Source organism: Protopterus annectens, chromosome 3.part0 (assembly GCF_019279795.1).
Source record: "Protopterus annectens isolate FY-2018-M chromosome 3.part0, PAN1.0, whole genome shotgun sequence".
NCBI lineage: Eukaryota > Metazoa > Chordata > Ceratodontiformes > Protopteridae > Protopterus > Protopterus annectens.
In genome coordinates, this window is record NC_056731.1 from 1,680,709,936 (window position 1) to 1,680,737,666 (window position 27,731).

The window sequence follows — 27,731 nt, forward strand, 5'->3', positions numbered from 1 at the left end:
ATAACACTGTCAACTGTTGAAATACATGAGGATCCAATTTCCACTCGTGAGGATCCACTATTTGTCTGCTCAATACATCTGCTAAGGAGTTCTGTGCTCCTGGTAGAAACCTTGCCTGAAGATTGAGGTGTAGATTGAGAGCAGTTTCCCACAGAATCATCGCTTGCCTGCAAAGAGGGTAAGAATGGGTTCCCCCCTGCTTGTTGATGTACCACATGACAGTAGTGTTGTCTGTTTGAATCAACACCTGCCCTGGACGAAGTAAATCTTTGAAAGCCATCAATGCAAACTGGACTGCTAACATTTCCTTCAAGTTGATATGCAAATGTTGGGAGTTTGACAGGCCACGTGTTTTGCACCCATTTTCCATTGAGGTGTGCTCCCCAAGCCTTGTCCGAGGCATCTGTCGTTAGAATCTGACTCGCCTCTGGCCGGGTCACAGAGAGTCCCTTTGTTTAGGTGACATTCCTGAGCCCACCACAAAAACTCCTTCTGAATGCAAGGTATTATCTGAATGACAGTGTCTAGATCTTGGCAGTGCTGTGTCCACACATCTTTGAGATACCATTGAAGCTTCCTCATATGCAATTTGGCATTGGGAAGCACCAGAATACAAGATGCCATGAACCACAAGGCTTGAAGGACTGTCCTTGCAGTCAGCCTGGACCGTAGAGACATTTGCTGGAAATAAAGAGAAAGGCTTCTTTGTTTGTCCGGGGTCAAAAAAGGCCATCTGGGAAGCTGTATTCAGTCTCACACCCAGAAAGCACATGTCCTGAGAGGGTACTAGACTGGACTTTGTTTCGTTCACAGAATACCCTAGGCATCTTAACACTGCCATCACATACTGTAGATGATGAAGAAGTTTGTCCTTTTCTTGTGCAATAATCAGGCAGTCGTCCAAATAAGGATAAATCTGTATTCCTCTTAGTCTGAAAAATGCTATCACTGGAGCCAGAACCTTTGTGAACACTCTGGGCACAGTAGATAAGCCAAAGGGCAATGCAGAGAACTGATAATGTAAATTTCCAGCCCGAAAACGCAGGTACCTCCTGCAACTGGGCCTGATAGGAACATGAAGATAAGCCTCTTTGAGATCCAGAGTAACCATCCAATGATCTTTTCCCAACAGAGGTAAAAGCTGTTGTAAAGTCAGCATCTTGAACTTTGGAATGTCCAGGTAAGTGTTGAGGATAGATAAATCCAAAATTGGTCTCCACGTGTTTCCTTTCTTTAGAACTAGAAACAGGCGAGAATAAAATCCTAGGCCCACTTCTGACAGAGGAACTGGCTGTATAGCTCCTATTTGAAGAAGTAAAGAAATTTGTCTGTGAGCCTCTATCCTTTGCCGAGGAGGGACGTCTGGCATGCCTTTGAAAGGAGGTATGGTATGGAAATAGAACTTGTAACCTCGGTTTATAATGTCCAATACCCATTTGTCCTGGGTGACTAAATGCCAATTTTGCTTGAAAAGAGCCAACTTTCCTCCCAAAGGAGCTGCCAGGCAAGAAGAATCTGGCAGCTGAAAATGCAGGTCATTGGGCCTGTTTACGAAAGGACTGGCCCCTGCCCTCACCAGCAGATTGAGCAGGCGAACTCCATTGTCTCGGCCTGAAGGTACTCTGAGCTCTGCCCCTACCACGCCTAGATCTACCCCTAGACTGAGAATCAGAAGAAGGGTACGTCCACCCCTTAGTAGGCCAATTTCTACTAAACTTTGGAGGTTGTACCTGCAAAAAATCTTTAACAGTCTGCATAGACTTAGCCTTGTCTTCCATTTTCTTTAAGACTGACTCCACAGGAGGACCAAACAACACTTCAGACTGTAAAGGGGCATCCAGAATTCTAGACTTAACATGCTCAGACAAATTCTGATCCTTAAGCCAGGCGTGCCTACGAATAACTGAACCAGTGGCAGCCACCCTAGAAGAAGCCTGTAAAGCATCAAAACCACATTGCAAAGAGTGCTTACCCACCTGTTCAGAAACATGCACTAAATCCTGCAATTCTTTACACTCAATGGCCTCTGCCAAAGCATCCACTTTAGATCTTAGCTGAGAAAGGAGGAAATTCTGATACTTCAACATATGAAACTGGCAGTTCAAAGCTCTCATTGCTAAAGTAGAAGAGGTATACACCTTCTTACCCCATCTATCCAAAGCTCTAGCTTCCTTATCCAGAGGAACAGGATTCTTAACAACAGAGGCTCTAACACCCTTAGGCCCCTGACTAATAGTTTCTGGGTCTGCCCTAGGACTCTTATACAGATATTTATGAGCCTCAGGCACCCTGTAATACCTGTCCAGTTTAACTGGGGCAGGAGGCACAGAATCTGGATTAAGGGAAGCTTCCGAGAAAACATCTGAAACAACATCCAAAACCGGAGGTATAGCTAAGGGTCTATGCTGTGGTAAAAACAAGAACTCCCTAAGCCTCTTCCGTGAATCAGAGTAATCCTGTCCCTCCAACTTAAAATGCTCCCTCATGGAATGCAGAGTTTCTGAAAATGAAAAATCCTCTGGAGGAGAAGCAGAAGGAGTGGAATCCTCTGCATCAGAATCAGAATAAGGAGGAAATCTTGAATGTCCTCAGCAGAAGACTCTGAATCATCTGAGGCCTGCTCCAAACTTTCCAACTCTGGCTCCATCCTGGGCCTCTTATCAGGAGGGGGCATAGAACCTCTAATTAAAGTAATCAAATCCTCTGCCATTTTAAGCATGTGCTTTTTAGGCACAGACCCTGAAGAACCAGAACTGACACCAGAGGAAGGCAAAACAGACCTGCCCTTAGAAGGAGCCTTAGAAACAGTAGCAGAAGGCCTAACCACCTTAGGCATAGAAGGGAGAATAGTAACCTGAGAGGCCCCTTCAGCCTGACCTGCCTCCTGAGAGGCCACATCTTGTAAAATCAAAGTTTCCCCTGGGACTCAACAGAAACTTCAGCCGGATCCACCTGTTCAGCTGTAGATTCTAAGGTCCGGCGTCCAAACGGACGAATCATCCTGCCTAGGCTTTAAAGATTTGTCTTTGCGCTTCTTAGTAGAAGCAGGCGCCGGAACATCCGACGGCATATTATAATTACACCTCTTGCCAAAGACTAACCTAGCGCAATCTAACCTCCGTTTTATAGTGCGCTTATTAAACCTAGCACAAAACCGACACCGACTACGCCGTGCTCGGTCCCAAACAAGGAATACAAAGCGAGTGGTAATCCCTATGCGGTATCTGTTTCCCACAAGAAATACAATTATTCACTTTTTCTGACATCCGGTAAGTAACTGAGGCAAGAAAAAACAAAAATATTCCCCAACGGGGTACTTAGCCAACTTGGTATCGGTCTGAAACTCCGAAAACGAAAAATTTCAGAACGCCGAACGGCACTTGCAACGCTGCTTCTGCATCGGACCATACGGCAAAAAAGACTGAGGATATGACGTCGGTCATGCGCCTTTATACCCTGACGCTCTGATGTCAGATCTAGGCGCCCATGACCAACGTCAGCCTAATGCTTTGGTATTCGGGCCGACCGAGGACAGCGGACTACCCATAAGTAAGGACTGCAGCAATGTGAGATGAAGAACATCATAACTTTCTTGGGTTGTACACTTGTGATCAGTTTATACCTTGCTCCTTCTGCCTTGCTTATTATAATTCCTCAGGTAGACAACTGATAGTGGAGAAAAATAAATTAAATGTCCTGAGGTTTAGTAACTAGTCTACAAGAAAAGTATGTCTTACAGATCACAGAAATTAGGGTCAATGAAAGGCAAAAAATTTATCTAAATGTAGTTAAAAATGAAAATGTGAGTTGATCACATACTAGAGTGCAGGCAGAGGGAGGAAAAAGTCAAAACTTAGCAGAAGTACTAAACATATTCATCACATTTGTTTTCCTAGCTGAATGTGACAAAATACTCCCCCATCTTATAAAATGTGAACTGTAACCAGTTTTCACTCACAAAATGAGAAAATATGCTTCCAAGCTGAGTCCAGAAATAGTGCATTGTGCCCTGACTATTTTCAGGCTCAGCCTGGAAGCACATTTGCAAAGGATAAATAAATAAACAAAGGATTAATAAAACTTAGGAGTTAATAATACCTATATAGATGCAGATAAAGTATTTCCAAAACATAAAGCCATAGTATTACAGCATACTGAAGTAGACGCTCTGTAAAGACAGCATCTTCATTCTGAAAAGATAAAGTAACTGCAGACAATTGTTATGCAGGGAAGAAAGAAGGGGAGCAGAGTGAATATGAGTGAGTCTGCAGCCGAATACCTGTATAGGTAAAGGACTGAGGTGGGTACTGCAAAGTTTATAAGTCTGGAAGACAGTAAGTAATGCGGCCTAAGGAGAAGCTTGTTTGACGTTGACAGAATGTGTTTGAAATTTGGAGCAAGCAATAAGGTTCTTTAAGGATAACGGAAGTGTTTGCCATTTTTTGGAGCTAGACTAGAAAAACTGTGTTTGTTATTTGAAGTTTATTTTAGCGGGGCATTGGTGACATAGAATAATATATCCCTGAACATCTGTGGTGATCCAGGATTGACTAGCGACTGAGGTGCTTGATGACTGAGTAGGGAGAGGGGGCATGCCTAGCCTGTTGTAGAGCTGGGATCTACCTGCAACCAAAAACACCCTTGATGGTTGCCAGGGTATGTCTACAAAAAGGTAGTTGGCGGGGGGGGGGGGGCATGGTTGAGTTGGCAATGGCAGTCATGCTGATGTCATCCTTGCTTTGCCTGAATAGGAAATCTTCCAACAATAACATCTTTCAGTCTGCATATCTGGTGCTCATGCACTGGCTGTCTCATTTGGGTTTTAGAAGTCACAATGCAGTGTAAGAGGCTGTAGACCCTGAGTTCATTCCTTCACATGAGGGTGAGGACCCATCTGCAGGGTTATGTGGAATTCAACAATTCTGGCATGAAACTGAAAAAGGGATAAATGAGCTCATGGAGAGGAGTGATGGTCAATGGTGAACACAGTCAAAGGAGGAGGTCCGTAAAACAGAAGAGAAAAAAAGGTGTTTTGGAAGGTCTGAAGCATTGCTCCGGTGTGAGATTGTTCTCTATGAATATAGGATGAATTTTTTTTTTCTGCTGAGATCAACAGCTAAGAATCACGTTGTCTGATTGTAGCAGTCCAAATTGAAATCCTAGCATGAGGTCAGCTCTTTGTTTACAGGGTAGACATTTTGCTTTCTCAGTTCTCAAGTAATGATGTTCAGTATTTAATTTCATTCAGATTGGAACTTGAGATTGGTTAATTATGGGATGGCATGACTTACCTGTTACTTTTTCATGGACCAAACATTTTGTATTTCACGTTCAAGCACTGTAGTATGCCTTCCAATGCTAGTAGACATTTTTGTGTACATTTGTATTTATTTTTATATAGCACACCTGTATATTCAAAGTTTTATGCAATGTAAGCATTGTTCTTTTTACATTATAGTCTTGATACAGTCACTGATTGGAAAAACAACTATGTAGATTTCTGGTTGTACTGTTTTTTTGTTTAATTTGCTGCAGTGATTTTATTTTGTCTGCACATTTTATCAAAGCAAATGTCTTAAGGTTAGGGTATGAAGAGATTCTTCTTAAGAGACATTTATGATCATGTTTTGCAATTGTCCAGGCACATGTTTAAAGTTTTTCTAAAGAAAAGCAATTAGTTAAAAGTTATGGTATACATACAGAATGCTGGAGCACATATAGATACAATTGTGCTTATGATCAAGGTTGTAATTATGTGGTCAATGCTGTTGTTGCTGCAATTATGCTGGGGTGCTAGTGCTGTTTACAATAACTGATGCCACATATTTGTGAACAGCTTACTGTCACATATCAACCAAATGGTTTTGAGGGGTAAGAGAAAGCCTGACAACCATGACAAAAACAAATGTGGCATGAAAAGAAAATGTCACTCAGACTGTGTCCAAAGGTCACATTGACCTCCAGACCATGATAATGTAACCCTGGTGGTATAGACCGAGAGTTTACCATTAGAATACCATATTGTCAATTATCCTTGCTTTTAAAAACACTGTATGCAATCTTTCAAATATGATTGCTCATAGTTTCTGTTAGACTTACCTATCTGTGAGTGTGCATGTGCGTGTGTGTGCATGAGTGTGTGTGTGTGTGTGTGTGTGTGTGTGTGTGTGTGTGCGTGTGTGCATGTGTGTGCGTGTGTGTGTGTGTGTGTGTGTGTGTGCGCGTGTGCATGTGTGTTTGCTCGCGCACGCACATGCATGCATGTGTGTTTAAGATGGTGCATGCTCATGTGAGTACATATGTAGGCATGTGTATCCACTTGCAAGGGTTGGGGGAAGGCTTGATGCAATGATTAAGGTGTTTACTTCACACCCACATGGTACAAGGTTTGATTCTCACCTTTAGAAGCAAAATTGACTAGGCTTAAAATACCCCACATTTGACTGTGAATCTATGAACCTATTTATGCATAAGGACAGATATAAATGCATATGTGACACCCAGTATGGTGTCTGAACTACTTTTAAGACTGCTACTGCTTTATTTCTAGCCACTTACTTGATCTACAGTAACATGGATAGTAGCCTACTAACAGGTGTACTATTCATAGATTTAATAAAAACATTTATTCAAGTTAATCGCTCTCTACTACTTGAAAAAATCCGCAAGTTAAATTTTTATGATGGCACAGTTAAATGGCTGTGCATAACCTAACAAAGCATTACACCAAGGCTCTTTTAAAAGATCCTGTCTGCTCTCCTGGGTCATAAGGTCCTATACTTGGTCCTATTTTCTGTTAATCAATGCTATCCCATCCTCATTTTCATCTTAAAATACGAATATGTAATAAATAATCTCCTTGTCCTCAGTATTAGAAAACACAAACTAGTACACAACATCTTCTATAAGATAATTTTAATAAAATTCATGTCTTTTTAATAATGATTTTCAAGTTAATATGTGAAAATGCTTTTTTAGAAAATCTAAAACACTTCTGACTGTTTTTATTTTGCTTTAACATACTGTTTGGGAAATGATATTACAGAAGGAAAAATCTGCAAGAATTATGCTCCTTATGATGACTCTCGGCCTTTTGGCTAAGATCAAGTATAGTATCCATTCTTACCAGTTTAATATCAGTTTAATATCCTTCCTTTTCTACAACAGCCATGTCACTCTTATCATAACAAAAGTTTTATCCTATTTGAAATTGGTATGTAAAATTGGTAAAGTCCTTGCTGAAGAAGTATGTCTAACCATGACCAGCAACATACAACAAAAACTAAAATATGCCATCACCATAGTAAATTTTTGGCAATTCTTAGAATTATTTGTCTTTACAGAAAACTGTACTTAATATTTATCATTCTGTCTCTCTTGAGGGCCATTATATTCAGCAATAGAAGCTCTTATCTGCTACAACACTGTCTTATCACAGAACCAGTCTCCTTACTTCTAGACTCAACAATCAACAGGTCTATATTAGGAGAACGAAAACCCGACTGAGCGAATCCCAGTTGAGCGACACAGAAAGAGCTAAAACCACTAATATCGCAAGAATGAACGGAGATCACTATAGGGAATTTGTCCCTTTACTTCAATGTAGTGCGATCTCGGAGTTGGCATATTTAAGTAGGGGGGGCTTATGAGGGGTCACAGACCCCCACGTGGGGGGTGCAGGGGGGCTTGCCTCCCTGCATAAAACACTTAGTGAGAGTTTACGTGTTTTACATGTTTAGTTTCTCTGGTTCGATATTAGCGGTTTTCGCTCTTTCTGTGTCGCTCAACTGGCCTTCGCTCAGTTGGGTTTTCATTCTCCTAATATAGACCCCAATCAACAGACTCCAAATGGAAGACAACCATCCACCACTTGCTCCTTAGCTAAAACCTTCATCTTTCCCCGGTTACCTCTGGACTTGAAGTGACAGTGCTTTTATATTACACTGACTACTATTCTGTATAGCTGTCTGTCAGTCCACCTTGTCCAAACTTCCCTGCACATTTAGCTGTATGTCATGAAGGTAAGAAAGAGTGTACAAGAAAATGAATACTTGGATGAAAAAGTGGTAACGGTGAAGCTGTGCAAGATTGTGTTATAATAGTTGATATGCATGTGGAAGTGTTCACCAGTTAGGATTAGATTAAAAGTTAGGTAAGGAGATTCAGTGTTGTGCATGTTTCAGTGTTGTGTCTGTATCCTTTTGTCTTTATAGTGGTACTGTTAGGGAAAGGGTTTTTAGCAATGTAATGTGTAGGATTTGGGTAAGAGGCAGGGAGGGTCTATATTACAAGATTGAATGCTTAGATGATCGAACACCTAAACATCAAATTTGTAATATCGAACCCAAAAATGTCGAACAGCACAGGAAAACATGTCGGTCGGCCACGAAAAAAAATAACTTTACACCCAAACTAAGTGGGGGACTTTGTCCCCTACACCCCCCAACGTGGGGATCTGTGCCCCACAACTCCCTAACTAAATATACCAACTCTGACATCGCTCTACAGTAGTCAAAACAGCAAAATCCGGTGAATGACCAAGAGAAATCTTTCCCTGTGTTAAATCAGCTTTTTGTTGTTTTTGGCTTTCGATATTACAAGTTCAGTGTTTAGGTGTTCAATCACCTAAACATTTGATCTTGTAATATAGACCTGGCAGGGGAAAGGTTAGGGTTATGGCTGATAACCTTAACTTAATCCCTGCCCTATGAAATGCCTTTTCCCTAATAATACCAGTAAAAAGACAACACCTGATTTTGGTTTTGTTGCTGGAATTTACTGATACAGAGCTTTTTAGTGGGGAGTAGTATTCGATATTTTGTGATTTACTTTTATTAGTTTTGTGATACTCTCTTTTTCATTCTACCATTTATGATTTTCTAACCCTTCAGGACATAACTCTAGATATATATATATATATATATATATATATATATATATAAATGGGTCTACTTCTGTTCTTTGAAAACACACTTCTTCAAACAAGAGAAACCCGAGACCCACTTTAATGAAAGTGCACTTAACCAAAAGTGCACTTTCGTGAAAATCAGTTTACTAAAGCAGGGTACAGTGGGGATAAGAAAATGTACCTTTTCCCCACTGTAGTGTGATCTCAAAGTTAGTATATTGTAGCCAGGGTGTGGGTGATACAGCCCCCCACATGGGGGGTGCTGGGGGCTTGCCCCCCTGCAAAATTGTGCTTTACTTTAGCAGACCATACCTCTGCTACTTATATATACTAACTCTGAGATCACACTACATTGGGGAAAAGGTATATTTCCTTATCCCCACTATACTGTGCTTTGGTAAACTGATTTTCACAAAAGTGCACTTTTGCTAAAGTGGGTCTCAAGTTTCTCTTGTTCGAAGAAGTATGTTTTCGAACAAGAAAAGTAGACTCATATAAATAAATGTGTGTGTGTGTGTGTGTGTGTGTGTGTGTGTGTGTGTGTGTGTATGTGTGTGTGAGTATATTACATTAAATCACTGGTTAACTCTGACCCACAGAAAAAATGTCAAACAGGTTCACTGGCAATCAGTGGCAGCAAAATACAAAAACATCAAACGGTGAAATTGCATTCATGTAAAATAAGTAAAAACTTAGTATTTAAGCTTCCCACCCCACCACACACACCCAGAAGTGAAAAATATAGATTAGATAGATAGATAGATAGATAGATAGATAGATAGATAGATAGATAGATAACAGATAGATAGATAGATAGATAGATAGATAGATAGATAGATAGATAGATAGATAGATATGCATCTGTGACATTTGGTTCAATGTCCAAGTCACTGAATGACAAATCATGGAATCCAAAAGTTTGACTAACCATTTGATCGGAGTATACTTCATTCACTGTGGCATAGTTGCCCCCAGCTCTGTAATCCATTAGTGTTACCTGTACATAAGCAGTACTGGTTGGGTTTCTATTTTTCCACAGAGACTGATTCCTTTTGTGTATGTGTGTGTTTATGTTGTGTGTGGCATTTTCACTTTTCCCCAGAAGTGCAACCATAGCTAATTACTAGGCTATCTGCACTGTGGGCTAGTTTAAACTTAGCCAATTTCCCCTCCTAATGGTGAAAGTTATTTAAGTAAGGGGGAGGGAGTGCAGGGGGTTTGCCCCACTGCAAATAAGCTTTTTTTTTGAAAAATATTCATTTGAATGATTTTCAATGTATGATGTTTCAACTATTCAGAATTTGATTAAAAGGTATTTTAATGACATGGGCTTTCAACCACTTGATTTCAGCCACATGACATTCAGCCAAATGGGCATTTTACCAAATGGTTGTATGAGTGTGTATGTGTGTGTCTCTATCTCTCTGCATATATATATATAGTTATATATCTATATATAACCAGAATAAAAACTGGGTGACAACAAACAAGTAAAGTAAACCAAAACGTTTTTATTATAACTTAGTAAGTGCTTTTGCATTGTCCTCAGCGCTTTATCAGACTTTAAGAATACACAGGTTAACACTCACTATTTAAAATCCAAACCACAGATCAGAAACTGATTCCAATTATGACATCATAACAAGCTGTCCAATCAGCTATAGAAACTCTGACAGCAAATTAAACAGTACGTGATCTGCTATTGTGTAATAAAAAATAAATAAAACAAACAATAATTTCTAGTATGGCTTAAGTATATATAAAAAACTACATATCTACTAGTCACCTAGTTCTAAGAGTAGGTATGTGCTTAGTCATGGCAACATATACAAGTCCAGACCCATTAAATATAGTTCTATGAGACTCAAAAACAAACAAAAAAAAATCAGATCAATTGATTGCCAGAATTATATGATAAAGTGAGTGAATGAACATTTAATGTCTTGTGTATGCTTGCTAAATGTAGCTCTCTACATAAAGAAAGCATATAAAAGCCATGGGCTCCTATCTGTTGCATTTAGAATTTCTAGATGTTTCCAACATTCAAAATTCTTAAGTATAGCACAATATTGAAGTGAAATGTAAGAATTTCTAAATGCATACTTTGAAAACCAAATAAAAACAAACTGCTACAACAACAACATAAGTGAATCACCTGTCTAAAAAGAAAATATAAAACAATGAAGAATAAATGCCTAGGTGAATACATTCAAATAGATGAGCCATGACAGTTGATAAAACAAAAACAAGTTCAGTATAAAACAGTTGATAAAAACAAAAAAGTTTGGTATAAAACATTACTTCACAGTAAACATCTAAGCAGGTGTGGTACTAAAATCACAATCTTAATGGGCACAGCTCATGTGTACGCATGAAACTTAAAAGCTATAAGAATATAAGCTACCTAATGTTACTACGAAACATCAACTTTCATTCAAGTGATGTATGCAGAAATGAGTATGTCTGCTTACAAGCATAAGGTCTTAAAATCAAAAGGAGCACTACTCAGTCAGTAAAATTAAAATGAAAGTACCTTACCTGATAAAAACATCCAAAGAAATGTACTAATTGAGTTATAATTCTACAGAACCAGGCCAGTGAAGGTGCAGAGATCCTACAAGTGCCAAAAGAGTGTAAACAAGTATGAAGTTGTATAAGAACCATCCTCTATATGCATAGAGCCAATCAAAGGAATCTGTGTGAAAGAAAGGTATTACAGCTTATCATTCCCTTTGACTGGAGTCAAATAACCAATCGATGGGGTTAAATATAATTCTATGACAGAAAAAAAAAAATAGTTAGGCAATGGTCAAGTTTTCAAGAAAGATTTGATAGTAACAGCATCATTCAGTACATAACACCAGTCTGCTTGTAACCGAATGATCCATTCTTGTTGAATCTTCTCAATTTTATTCTTCCTGTCACCCATTCTATTGTCTTCTTTCAAAGTGTCCAGGACCATAAACTTGAAATAATGTTCTACTCCTTGTTCCACAAAATTTTTATCTTCCTTCCTAATTTTATATAAATGTTTTTTAATCCTGTCTTTAAGTGCCATGTTCATTTTTCCTATGTAGAAACTGGTACATTTTATATAAATAGCTAAATAGACCATGGTCCTGGTCCAGCAACTGGCATAATTTTGAAGGTTCACAACCTTGTCAGTGGTGGGATGAGCAAAATGATCGGTGTTGGCTATAAATGAACAAATATTACACAGCCTGCAACTGAAGGTTCCCACTTTACTGGGATAATTACAATTCTGTCCATCACTGTTCTAGTAGCATACTCTTCTTCTTATAGATTTAATGTTCTTGTATGTAATGCTTGGACGTGGATCCACAATTTGAAAGATGTTATAATTGGACGTCAACATAAGTTCTTCTGGATGATGTTGATTATGCTCCGATTGTCAGATGTGAAAGACAGTACTAAGTGGTATATTTTATTTATGACAGGTTATTCCTTCTCTGCAGATTTCATCATCTTTATAGAGAAATAGGGTCTGCCTGTACCTTGTCTTTCAAAGATCACTGGGTCAGTAATTTCTAAGCATTCTCTCATCGAGTAACCCCTATCTTCAAGATTCTTGATCATATTGTCCATTGTTGTGTTGCGCTCCACATCATTATTGATGATCCTTGGTACTCTCAACACTTGCCCTTTGATAATATTTTGAAGTACAAAGGTGGGATGCATACTAGAGCTCTACAGAATATTGTTCTTCCAGCACAGTTTCTTATCAACTGGTGTCTGTATTTGACAATCTTTAATCTTCAGATTAACATCTATGAAGTTGATTTCTTCTGTAGATGCTTGCATGGTAAATTTTAAAAAGTCAGTTGTGCTACCTGTCTATGTCACAAACTCATCCAGTATCTCTCTGCTTCCGACTCTATATGATATATATGATATATGAATATATCATCCACAAAGAGTTTGTAAAAGGTGACCTTATTGCGATATGATTCATATGAAAGGGCTAGCTTGGTCTCCCAACTGGCCATTGCTAAGGTCGCATATGAGTTGTCAGAAGAGGTGCCCATGGCTACCCCAGTTTTCTGAAGCTAGTATTCACAATTAAATATGAATGCATTGTTCTCTAAGATAATCTCAATTAACATACACAGTAGATTCATCTGGTTAGAAGTAAAGGCAGCCTGGACCGATTAAATTTCTTTTAAAACATCTATTCCTGACTGGTTAGGTATAAATGTAAATAAGAGGCAGATATAAAGGGTGACAAACCAGGTGTTTTCTGTAATAGATCGCTGTTGAAAGTATTGATACAGGGATTCCAGAAAATCTTGGGTGTCTTTTAGAACAGTGTCTGTCTTCAAAAATCTCAGATTTCAATATGTTTTCAACATAAATCAAAATGGGCTCAGTGAGCCAATTTTTGGCCAAAATTATCAGTCGAAGGGGAGGATTGTCCAAAGTTGTGTGAATTTTAGGGAGACCCTTGATAATAGGTATAAAGGGTTCCTCCACAAAAAAGTAATCATAGTTCTTTGTTAATGTATCTGCTTAAAAGACAGTCTAGTAAGTCCTTTTGTACCTCCTTGTCATATCGTTGATTGTCTGTCTTAATGTCCACTTTAGTGAACGTTGAAGTATCCATTAGCATTTCTTGCATAGTCTGTTTGTAGTAATTATTACTCAGTATGACAGTTGCTCCACCTTTATCCACAGGACAAATCATGATGTCAGTGTTATTCTGTAATTCCTTAAGTGCTTTGCTTTCTCTTTTGGTTAAGTTATAAAATCGCTTCTTGATGAACGTGCCATTCTTGTACATATTATATAGATGTTGTTCACAAGCTTTCATGAATGTTTCTATCTGTGGACACAAAGTAGGTGTATATGTACTTGGTTTCTTGAAAATATTTGTATTAGATTCTGCATTGTGAAACATTAGCTTGAGCGCGACATTCCGACAAAATAGTTTGAGGGCAATCACTATATCACTAAAATTACTGGAAGTGGCTGGAGTGAAAGAAAGTCCTTTCTGTAGGACTTTGTGTTGATCGTCTGTCAATATGTGATTCAAAAGATTGAAGATTAAGTTGTTATGTTCTGTGTCCAGAAATTCTTGAGTGTCATTAAGGGTCCTACATCCTTGAAAAAATGCCTTCTCTTCCTTCCTGTGCTTCTGGACTGACCTTGTTTGTATCTTTCTTGAATAGGTAAGGAGACCCCTGGAAAAAACTGGTCAAAAGTATTGTTTCAAGGATAATAACATCATTGATATTTTCAATTTGTGCATTGTTGCCATGATTCATGTCAAGCTGTTCATTCTTAGATATTGCATTCTTCTTTGCTGTCTCTCATGTGGTCTCTAGTGAAGGAGGTTTAGGGGTGGGCAGAAGCGGCATTGTCTCTGATGATACTTGTTTAACCACTGCCCTTCCATTCTCATGTGGCCAATAAAAAACTTGTCCTGCTTTGAAATCCATCATATCCCTTTCTAGTTTACGTTGTTTTTGTGTTTGTAGTTTTAGCTCATAAAATCTAGTATTCCCTAGCAAATCCTCCAAAGCCTTCATAGCAGGTGAAACAGGAAACTGGTTCAAAAAGTCTTGTTCCTTAGAATTAAACTCAATAACTAGATTGTCCTCAATAGGTTTGAAAAAAAATCAATCAATAACTTCTTATAACTAAAGCTCATCTCAAAATTAAATTGTTGCCAGCTTACCAGTAATTCGTAATAAGTGGAACCATAGGTTGGCATCTTGGTTATTCGCAATCCTCTTGGAATTATTTTAAAATGTAGGCAAGCTCCTAGATGTTTCTGTTGCCACTGTAATTTCTTCAGCTTTGTCAATATATCCTCTAATTCTCTTCTAGCTGAGAACAGCTTCTGTACATCATAGTTGGGTTTTTCAGTTGTTTTATTAGTGCAGTTAAATTCCAGTAGTAGTACAGGATTCCCCTCTCTCCTTATAATCTATTTTAGTTTGTCCATTTGATGATACATCCTGTCATTAGGAGGACTGTAGTCCAATTCAATATCTCTCCCCTCTACCATGCTCCAAGCAGTGAAAGTACCAACCAAGTAATTCCAAAAGAGTAAAAAAAAAATGCATAGCTGCGATGAAGTTGTCACACCAGTACACAAAGAACAGAACCAAAATAAAAACTGGTTGATAAACATGGCTAAGTGTTTTAGCTTGTTCAGATTTTGATCATTTACACTTTAAAATAATTTCTCTTTTTTAATTCACTCTTTTGAGCATTTAATGTTTCATGAGATAATATGAAATTTCATTGTTTTCTGTGTTAAGAGGAATGACCTTCTCTAAATAATAATAATAAAAATAAACAGGCACATATAAACGTAAAGACGGACACTCCATCTAAGCTCCTGTATAAGGTTGCAAGTGATACACAACTCGAATAAGGATGAAATAAAAGATTTTAATGACAGACTAAACACTCGTACTGCATACGCATAAAATATGTTGCATATGCAGTACGAGTGTTTAGTCTGTCATTAAAATCTTTTATTTCATCCTTATTCGGGTTGTGTATCACTCGCAACCTTATACAGGAGCTTAGACGGAGTGGCCGTTTTTACGTTTTGGTGTTTAAGGTGTTGTCTGGATCATCCTGGCGGATTAAGGCACATATAGAAAGGCAGTAAATAAAAATAAAAAATACAGCCTCTGGCTAATAACCATGTTTACCATGTCTGTCAGTGTATGTTATTAGGATAAACATACATATACACTTAATTGCGTGTGTGTGTGTGTGCGTGTGTGTGTATTTGCATGCCCAATAGGCATTCAGTTAAGTGGTTTATTGTAATCTACATGCACACACACATATGTGTGTGTGTGTGTGTGTGTGTGTGTGTGTGTGTGTGTGTGTGTGTATACATATATACACATGCACATATATACATACATATAGAGCAAGAGAGAGATCAATATATATATATATCAATATGTGTATATATAAATTATATATATATATATATATATATATATATATATACATTATATATATACACATATTGATATATATATATATATATATATATATATATATATATATATATATATATATATATATATATATATATATATATATATATATATATATATATATATATATATATATATATATATATATATATATATATATATATATATATATATATATATATATATATATATATATATATATATATATATATATATATATGTGTGTGTGTGTGTGTGTGTGTAAAACACCACAAATGCCTGTATGTTTGGCTTATATGACTGTTAAATATTTTGCATGTTCTAGTTCTATGAGGATGCAGAGTTCAGTGCTGCTACATAGTCACTGCCTGTTTGGATTTAGCATGATTTCCCAGTGTCTATACTGGCATTATCTATGTACATCAGTTTCAACCCAATATCCAAAATCATGTTGACCAGTGGGCTACTTTAAAGTATCCATTATTAAGACAAGTGAGTGTTATATTTGTTGAGATTTTTTTATTAATTTGTTGCATTTATTTTTGCATATTTTAATTGAGATATTAACTAATCAATGAGAGAGTAGGGAGTGTATTTTAATGTTACAGATGTATGTGCAAATTTTCTGTGCTTCAGTACAATCATTAATATTTGCTTTTGTGAGATTAGGGCAGTGCTTTCATTTTTCTGAATCAGTTTGTAGTTGTTAAACATTTCTTTACTCAGTATAGGATATGTGGGAAATTCCATGCCATAGTCAAGGATGGTATTTGTTCATGATGTTGTCTTGCTATCATTTTATAAGGTTAGTGTATTTTTAAGCCACATTTGACTATTTTTCATTTTTAAAATCCTGTCTATATTAGTGTATTATGTACATTTGACACATTTTTATTACGTTTCAACAGGATCTGCTTTAAGTTCATACTGTATGGCTTGTTCTAGTTTCTGATGAGAGTGTTTGCAGCCATCTGGATGTTTATCAGGATGTTTTAATAAATATCACATCTGCTGTGTACATGCTTCCGGCCTTCATGGGAAGGCAGTCAGACCTTTACTGCAAAGGCCATCTACAAAGAAAAGTGTCACATGACATACTTTCTGTAGCTAGGCAATAGCATATTACAGATACATACCCACATATGGTTTATCCTCATTTTTTAGATAAGCTGCACTTTCATCTTCTGTCTGTTAGTAGTAATTATTTCTGTTTTGGTTTGTATGGGAATGTTGTTTGAACTGCATATGCTTCTAGACAAGGGTGTAAGGCAAATTAATTAAAACAAAATCTGTAGCACTAACAAGAAAGTGTGCCCTTCCTTTAGATATTCCACTTTCTATAGATAAAGCAAATAAACATTTTATGTAAAACAAAGTTTTGGCAGCATATACAAAAAAATTGTAAAGCTTCTGCAGCAAAATTGCTTTTTGCTGAATTTATCTTTTTTAAGTTGCTAAAAGCCCTACAATATAAAATGCAGCAGACTACATTCAGTTCATATTTTTTATGAGTAGAAAAACTTTAGCTGCCACTAGTGTGGCCTTTGTGTGTTTGATTGCTCAGTACAAGTAATAAAAGTATAATGGTCCACAAAGTTTTGCCATCAAGAGAACTCTTGCAAATATCCTGGGTCTTTTACAATTCTGAAAATACTGTCTTTAATGGTATTTACTATTTTTTTAACCAGGCATATGAACTGTTCTGTTAAGACTGTGTCCATCATACCTGTTTAATGTCTATTACTGGTATATGTATATAAGATGGTGCTGATAGAAGAACAGTAATGTCCTCTCAACTCCATATAACCCCAGATCTATCTCTCCTCTATTATAACTATAATTTCCTTGCTGACACGCTAACATTGTCTCAGTTATTACATTCTGGGATCACACCAAGCCCTCCATGAAGTACTGTTCTTCCTTTTTGAGTCATCTGCCTTAAAGGTGCCACCGGCCAGACCTCGTTTCCCATCTACCCTTATTTTCATTTCCAGTGCTCAATTCTTTTTCTGCTCATGGGCCCCTTCCCTTATACAATAGATCTTTCATTCTCCATACACTGTTTTGCTGCATTCCATATTACATGCTTTCTGCTAAAATAATTTTCCTTCCTTGTTGGCTTATTTTTCACTAATCAGTTATAGTTAAAGCCTAATAAAACATGACTATAATATGTATCATTTTGTCACATGCATTTTTTAAACTTGTGTTTCTGCATTGTGGCATCTCACAATTCTTCTTTATGTTGGAGGGGTTATGCTATTTGTTATGCATATTTCATGCTAATTAGCTATCCAAATTTTAGGCTATATTTACTTATTCTTCAACAAAAATTTTCCACATTTTCAATGTGCACTGGATGAGAGTACAGTCAACCTCAGTGTTATTGTTGGTGACACATGTACCAAGCTAGGTTTAATAATGTTACTGGCTAGTATAACTGCAGATAAATAACAACTACATTCAAAACTAAAAGATATTCTGTACAACGTGCACTACTTTCTCACAAAATACATGATCCAACATTAAAAAGTCCCTGCCTCACAGAGTCAGCCATTCCTACTACTGATGAAGTGTAGACAGGCTCAGAACAGACCCAGTTAAGATAGATCGTAAGACCATGACTATAGCTAAACAAGATCCATTCTGCCACTTTCTTGATTTTATCCAAAAAAGATACCAAACAAGATGAGGCTAGTATCCACTGGGTTAGTAAAAACAGTGACGCTGGGGTCATGCCTATTAGCACAAACAATTTTTTGCCAGCATTTCTTCCTATTCCATGTACTGAAGCCATATATTCTTGAGGTATGCATCAAGAATTTAACTTTTAGCTCCAAAAAAAGTAATAGACATTCTGCATGTTTGAGAACTGCAGGCTGTCAGCTTCACTGTCCCTGCTGTTCATGAAATTTAGTAAACCAATGGGGATTCCCAGAGCTGTAACTAGCTTTTATGGTTCTGTCATGCTCCCTCTACTAAAAGCTGAAGACCAAAAAAGTCAGCTCCAAAAAGTCTTCAGCTTTTCAAGTTGTGAGGAAAATGCAAAAAAATGTCTTTACTTTAAACTTTTCTACAAACAAGTGCCTTTCTACTATCTAAATATCACCTACAGAGTGCTGGAGTCCTTAGTCTTGGCTGCTAATGCACTATTGGCATTCATTTCTGAATGCTGGCTGGGCACTATCTCTCGATCAGCTACTCCGGATCACGTCCCCTGACATATTGCACCCAGTGCAACTCTCCTGTTTGCTTCACCCCAGCTATGCCACTGGACTTTCTTTTCCTAAATGTCAGAGTGGATTAATTATAGTGTTCCAACTATTTACTATAAAATCCAGGTAATGTCATCGCTGCAGGTAAACAAAAATCCCTATTTGGGCGTACAAGGAAAGGTTGTCATGAAGTATACAATGTTTGCTTGCTTTAACTAGGGCCATGTAATGTCCTAGTTTTGTAATGCAAGGATAAAATCTTCCTTGAGCTTGTTAAATGCAAACAGTGTCGCAAATTTCATGCAATTAATTCTATCCAGTTCTCCATGACTAGTAACACTTCATCAATCACAAAAACAGTAGCTTCATCTGACTGCCAAATATGACTACCTGGTTATCTAATAACCATGTACTACAAATAAAACTGGCAAATGCTCTGGGTATTCTAACAATTAAAATGACTGACTATAGAAAAATTTAAACTGGCCTGGTCTTCATCTATAAAAGTGTGCCTTTGCTGGGTCTGCATTGCTGGTAGGTTGCAAACATACTCTTAACTTATCAAATAATGACTTACTTTCTTCTTGAGTGACATCATAAAGGATTCAACTGTCTCTTACCAACTGAGATGTATTTCAATAAATAATAAGCGCATGTTCATAGTAGCAAACATGTATAACCAACAGTAATAAGAAACTAAATAAAAGAGACTACATGTTTTACCAAAATTAACTTTAATATCTGTGACTATATTAAAAAAGACACTAAAAGGAAGGAAAAAGGAAGGCTTGTTAAGGAAAAATAATAAAAAGACCAGTTTTGGATACTACCACCTACTCTCCAAATTGTGTGTTATTACAGAACAAATTGTTTTTATATTTAAGTTGACTGAACTGGTATTTTGTTATATTATTTTACTAATTTTTTAAAGGCCGTGAGTGTTATGCTACATGACAAGTCACACCAACTGTTTCATGAAACTGTTGTATTGTATGGCATCTAATATAGTCATATTACCTATCGCAAGTCCTTTTAGTTTTTAAAAACCTTCAGGTGAAAATTTTCCAAAAATTAATTGTTGGTTTGGAAAATATTGACTACTAACAATGAAGACATGTCAGTATCAGAAATACAGAGTTCAAACGAAAATGATAATGCCAAATGTTCTGTGAAAAAAATAATATGATTTTTCTAACTAACCAACTGCAAAACTGCAAAACACGCATTGCCACCTTCTGCTGAATTTGTATACACCTATTCTAACTCTATATACAAATATTCACCTTAGGTTGCTGAGTATTGTTAAAATGTTTAATGATGATAAAAGAGTTGTTTAAGAAACTTGTTTTTTGCCATAGTATCACCTGCTAGTAATGTGCAGTAAATTATGGGCACTGGCATTTTCCTGATATTTTATTAATTGTCTTCATGTACATACTATGCATTTTGTGTTAAGGGGCACAAAGTGACTGTATAGAGCTGCAAGCTGCAAACCGAAAGTCAAAATGTTTTACTGCATATTGTCATTTTCATTATATATAGTAAAAAGCATTTATATATATATATATATATATATATATATATTAGTATGTGTGTGTGTATATATATATATATATATATATATATATATATATATGTATATATATATATATATATATATATATATATATATATATATATATTTCTTTTTTTTTTTTTTTGCTAAATGTTTATTCCCACACTGTCACATACATTTAAAGTAGTTGGTTTTCATGCAAGATAAGATAGTAGTACATGGAACACTGTATTTATTTTCTGAAATTATGAAAAGACAACATTGCATTATACCTCCCTGACATCAAAGAGGTATATAAATGTTATATACCTTTTGCAACTGTTTAAGCTCCAGCCTCCTGTTACAACATAAATACCATCATCAACCATGACAATGAACCAGGAAATGATAAAAGCATTGACATCTGTGAAAAACTACTTGATGTCAAACATTAATAGGCATACTGACATATATAACAGCTTTTAAAACTGGTAGTCATTCAAAGGTACACTTAGCTTCTGGCATCTGCATGTGAGACAGCAATAAGTGTCTCACTGCTTTCAAAGCATTAAAATACTTTATATTCCTACCTTTTTTTCTGTAGTAGTACATCAGGGCAACTAAAGTTTCATGTACTACAATTATGATTGTGGCTGTCTGGTTATAACTAATTAATTATATGTTCTCAATATGAATGTCAGGATCTCTCAAGGTTTGCTTTGCTTAGCGATAAGGTAACATTCTTGGCATCCATGTGTTAAACACATAAGTTGGTTATAATTAGGAACCCAATTATAATACAAGTGTTTTGCATCTTTTAGAGCGAATATGCTGTTGTCTTATACTAGAGCATATGCACATTCACCAAGGACAAACACACACAATGCAGATATGTGTGTTTAACACTATTTAGCATGAATAGTCCTTTAGAGGTACACTTAGCTCCTCATAACTTCTACATGTCAGCATTAAGTATATTATACTTTTGAAAGCTGTAAAACAATTGGCACTCCTAAACTGTTTCCCTAATTTGCAGTGCATTGGAACAACTAAAGCTACATATACCATAAAAGTTTATATTGATTCATAGAACATAACTATTTGCCAATATGTTCTAAAAATTAATTCAGATTTATTCCTTGAGTAAACAGGTAAAATTCTTAAATCCATTACCAAAACATATTAATAGACAAGTTATGATAAGAGATTTGATTGGAGTCCTTTATGTTATTAAAATTGTGACATTCATTAAAAAATACTAACTTGCCATCATCCTAAATTAGGAACAAAATGTTCTGTTTGATGCAAGTTGTCCCAGATAGGCATGTATTCTGAAATTATGAAATATTAATCCTTTCTAATAAAAATTTAGGTATCCAATTAAAATGAAGTGACATCTTAGCAGAAGCAGGTAGGTATTTGATGATATACCTATGTGTGTGTATATATATATATATATATATATATATATATATATATATATATATATATATATATATATGTATATATATATATATATATATATATATATATATATATACACACAGTCAGGTGCTACAGAGCCACTGCACAACAAAAACAAAACACTCTAGCACTCCAAGATGAAATATCATTTTAATTTCTTAGTCCATCAGTATATCCAGTAACAATGCAGCCTCCAACCAACATGACTAAACACAGACCAGTTTTGCAATAGCGTCATCAGTGCAATCTTTTGCCATGTTGGTTGGAGTCTGTATTGTTACTGGATATACTAATGGACTAAGGAATTAAAAGGATATTTCATCTTTGAGTGCTGGAGTGTTTTGTTTTCATTATATATATACTGTATATAAATATATCAAGAAGTTCACTGGTTCGATTATCAGCTGGAGTGCCTTCTTTGTGGGGTTGGCATGTTGTCGCTGTGTTTACGCATGTTTTCTCTGGATGTCCTGGTCCCCTCTCATATTCTTAAGACATGTAATAGGTGGATTAGATACTCAAAACTGGCCATAGGTGTGAGTGTGCATACTGACTGGTATGAAAGAACAACCACAGCTAAGGTAACCACCTGGCAGTGTGAACAGTTATGTGTGTGTATAGCCAGATCCCTGACCAATGGGTTGAATCTTAGGGGTGTATTATCAACATGGTAATTAGCTGGGATGGTTGACTTCCTAAAGGGTACAATCATGCATTTCTTAGCACTGTAATCATAGTCAGCCATAAACCTTCTGGTTTGGTTTCTATTCCTACTTGACACCAATATGCTTCTGTTACAGTAAGCAGGGAAGTCATCTGCAATTTGATCAATGCATGTTTCAAAACCTTCACTATGTTTGAATCTGTTGAGATCAGCAGATTTGTATGCAGACCTATGATAGCATGTAATCAATTTCAAGGAGGCCCATACCTCCTTCAAAATGAGGAATATATAATCTTGGTATACACTGACAAATATCTTTTGATAAGCATGAAGCATATTTCTTGTTTTCCTGTCCAATTGATCCAATACTTGTTGGGATCAGTCAATGTCCCCAAAACTGTAAGTTAGAACAGGAAGAGCAAATTGATTTATAGCTTGGACTTTGTTCCTAGATGTGAGGACTGTTTTTAGTATAAATTTTAGTCTTCAAAAATATTCCTTAGTGAGTTTTGCTCACATTTGTTCATGTTCTTTTGTTGATCCTTCATCAGTTCCCAAATATGTGTGCACTTCCTCCTGCTCAGGTTCCCTTATATTACAATCCTGTCCCAAACTGATATTTCCTTGGTGCTACAGCCTTCCTGCTTTAAATGTTGCTTTTGTGCATTTATCAAGACCAAATGGCATTGTCATTTCATCTGAGAAAGTTTTGACCACTTGCAGTTGTGCTTTCACCTCCTCATCTTAAGAACTATACAGTTTTAAATCATCCACAAATAGAAGATGAGAAGTCTTAACACTTTGTTGTTGTCTGGGAGTTAAATTGTAACCATGTCTCTGTCATCCTTATGGCTCTTTTTTGGACTATCACTTTTTGTTGGATTACTACTCCCTTCTACAACAAGTGGGCCATCTTCCCGCTGTGCCTGACCTAATCCCATTGTAGGAATGTTTGGGTGCCTTGAAGATTTTGTACAGTCATTTTTTTCTAGTCTTGGTATCAATGCACCTACCAGGAGTGGGCAATTCTTTATCTTGAGATTTGTGCACCCAGCATACCTCTCAACTTAGAAACATCAAAAATCTGGACAAAGGCCCTTGAGAAATAGGTACAAATCTGTACGCTGATTAACATAAAATCTGCACACATAATTATGTAACCCTACCCACTCCAATGGAATTGTGGGATACCAACTTTTAAATGCAAACTGAAGAACAGTGAGGTGCCTGCCTCAATAAGAAACATTACATTTTCTTAGCTCTGTGTAATAATACAGTTTCAAAAGCCATTTTGAAAGCTAAGATTACATTGGCGTTTTTTATTCATTATGCTATGGTATTAATCGCCACCCAGCACCCCATGATAGTCTGTGAGATATGTGAAATACAAAATTATGCATTGCATCAAAAATCACTAATGGTTAAACTGAAATTAAAATCAGCAGAAGGCGTAAATACAGCTCCATAGAATTAATTATTTAGTCATATGACTGCAGATATTATCCATACCTCTCAATCTCTTAGAGCAAAAAATCTGGACAAGCCACAAATAATGGGGGATGGAGAACAAACAAAGACACAGAAATAGTTAGTAACACTGTTTAAAATACTGCTGTTCCAAACAGACTGACAGAATAACAGATTTTGCGTAGCATCATATTAGCATGGATTTTCTGAAGGATGAAGTCTGAAAATCAAATGTAATGTCTGTTACCTGCCATTATTTTCTGACTTCAGTCCTCAGAGATCTGCTACTGCCAGTGATTTGCCAAAAAACTACAGTCTTATGAGAAATGGACCCATAGCAAAAAGTAAAAAGCTTAATTAATTATCTTTATTAGTTTCAAGTATGTACAGGCACCCACTAATCCCTTCAGTGTGTGTGAGGTCAGATTTTCACAGCAAATGCAAACAAATAAATAAATATTTACATTTACAACAGGTGGCCTGTTTCACAAAGAAAGTGCAGTAACTAACAGCATTCTGCTAATGAATCTGCAGCCTGAGCCTTCACATAAGCAGACTTTATTTCAAACATTTTCCCTAGTTATTTCAAATATTTCTATTAATATGTCGCAGTTTTGGACATTTCATTTACTTAGACATTCATTTAGAGTGTTCTGAATGCTTTGTTTCATATTTTCTGAATGAGAAATCATTTGAGCAATTTTTAATACCTGAAATTTGTTTATTGACCTGTTTTGCAAGTTATATGTGCAGTAGGGATGATTCACTCCTGCACATTCCTCCAATCTTAAATGTGTGCCTCTAGATCTCGAATCTGGAGAATCTGGATCCCATTCTGGCAGCACGTTGCTCTTCCCTCTCTAGTATAGATGATGAACAGGTGGGGTAGTTCATTTACATGCTTTATTACAGAGAAACACATCAGGATGGACAGCAGCATTACAAAATATAAATGAACTGATTAACTGACAAACTATACAGATATACATGCTTACATTTCAACAGCTTACTACGAAATGGCAGTCTGGCTCACATGTGCTCAGTATTTATACACTTGTGTAAGTCCCTGGAAAGCTTCTTAAAAACATACATACATATTGTTCTACAGTCTTAAAAGAGTGGTCAACACTGTACACTGTTTTAATGGGAATGTTACTAGAACACATTTCTGTAACAAAATTTATATGACTACTCTGTGTCACAAAAACCTTCAAGTCTGGTAATTTATTGTTCAGACTCCTAGCACTGAAAAGAGACAAGTTAAAGAGGGCTAGAATAGAATTTGTCAGTTTGGAATGTTTAATAAAAGAACTTTGCCAAAAAAGATCCTGATGGGGTACAGAAAAAGTCTTAACTAGAGTACAGAAGCACTGAAGAGAGAGGTGAAGGTCATCTGTAGAAAAGCAGGCCACCTTTTCAGTCATTGCCTCCCATGCTGACATTAGTTAATTTGCCAGTTGTTGAATATTGTTTTTTTGAAATAGTGGCATCATTTTCGTAGAAGGTAAGATACTGCTTGGTACAAGTATCTTAGCTATCTTGGACACATGCATATAGAGCTCAGTATATCTCCCTGCATCTCTCTAGGGTAGTATCCAAGCCAAGGTCATTCACTCTAATATGGGTGATAATGAGAACACACTCATTCCTGAGGTAAAGGGACCTTTGAACTCTGGTCTCATTCCATTTTCTGGCATTCAGAATGTTCTGAATGAATTTCTAAGTAAACATAATTCTGCTGTCCATCCCAATGTGTTTCTATGCAATAAAGCATGTAAACAAACTACCCCACATGTCCATCATCTATACTAGAGAGGGAAGAGAGACGTGGTGCCCTTGCACATCCAGGTGAGTAAAGCATCCATTTACCTAATTATAGAGATACCTATTACTATTACATATACATATCATGTATGACTACAGCCTTGGGAGTCTTTATGGTAGTAGTAGTGGAGCCTGGGTGACGTTAACCGTGAGTGAAAGTGAAAATGAAAATGGTTTGGAATGTGTAGTGTTTTACATCCCGCATTTATTTAAATTAGGTCTTTGAAGTTTAGATAATGATTTTTTAACAACCTCAGCAAAGATGGGCCTGTTTCTAGTGGTTGTGATGTATGATTATCCTGTTTACTGGCATGCAATGTGTGATATATTAAATTCTAAATTTAACAAGAATGCATGCCTGTTAAAAATAGCATCAGTAAATTTTAGAAGTAAGTGATCATCAAGTAAGCATAAAGCAGTTTTTAACTTCTACAGATTGTTTTTTAAGGCAATCAAGTCTTTAAACTCATGTAGTTATTAGACTACCTGAATGTTGAACCACCAGAAAGATTATGTGGAAGGATCCCTCAACTTTCCTACAATTAAAAAAGTTGGGTAAATCACAAAATTCAGAATTAACATGAAAAACCTCAGAAAAATATTAAGTAATGCAAAAAAAAATGTCATTAAGCCCATAAATTCCAAGCAAAGAGTAAGAAATTAACTATGATAGTGCTAGAAGTAAAATACTAATGAAAGAGCACATGCAGACCCAGCCGAAATGAAAGTACTCTACAAGCACTAGTCAATTAATGCATGACTCCAACAATGCCATTCCCATAGCTCAGCATTATAGAGCAACTAAGCACCTTGCATACTTGGCAAACACCCAACGAAGGGGGAAATGTTATAGTCAGCCACAAAGGAACAACAAGCAGGCAATTAATAAGAATAACTCAGGACAAACAGCAGACATTTTCAAGGAAGTGCTCAACCATTTCTTCAGTCTTCAGGAAAAGCAACCGTAGTCACAAGGCCTAAAATTGGCAGCATTCAGTCCCAAGTCAGTCATCTACTGTCTGGTGAAAACTCAGATGAAACAAGGGCTCAGGTTGCCCCCTGTCTCTTTTTACATGGAAGAGTCTCTATTTGGGCAGTTGCATCCTGTGGGAGAAAAGAAAACATGGAAATGGCAAATATCCTGAGATTTTGGGACACAAAATGTTTCCCAAGTTTCTTTTAACTTTTGCATAAAATAAATATTGTGTATCTGAAACACTCTGAAATTATATAAAAACAATGGAAATCCCTCAACATTTTACAAGACTTAGCTTTTAGTTTGGCAAAAAAAGTGAGGCTCAGTTCTTCCAAATAATTGTGAATGTTTTGCCTTACAAAATCTCATGTTTTCACAAAAATAAACACATAAATAGATTCTACCTTGATCATTTGTAAAGGTGGCAACCTTAAACAAGAGAGGTAACAACAAACTCCAATTAATGTAGCAGGTCCGAAGTCAGGTGAAATAAGGGCATACAAAGCATTCAGTTAACAGAGGAAACACCAACAAACTCAATACACCAAAGTTCAGCAATTCAACAATTGGTTTATTAACTGGGATTATTGCTTCTCAGAGATGCTCACTTGCCCTTCATTTAAAATATGTGCAGACTGACCACATGTTTCACACTTGTAGGTACTTAGTCTCCTATTACTAACCCCTATTAAACTTCTTGTATTTCCTCTTTCT

At 36.6% G+C, this 27,731-nt stretch overlaps 1 long non-coding RNA gene and 1 pseudogene across 1 annotated transcript in view; both read left to right on the top strand.

Moving 5' to 3' along the window:
* Window positions 1-27,731, top strand: part of LOC122796942 — a 2,551,311-nt gene that overhangs the window by 930,564 nt on the left and 1,593,016 nt on the right. The window lies entirely within an intron of this gene.
* Window positions 7,079-7,181, top strand: LOC122797446 (annotated as a pseudogene).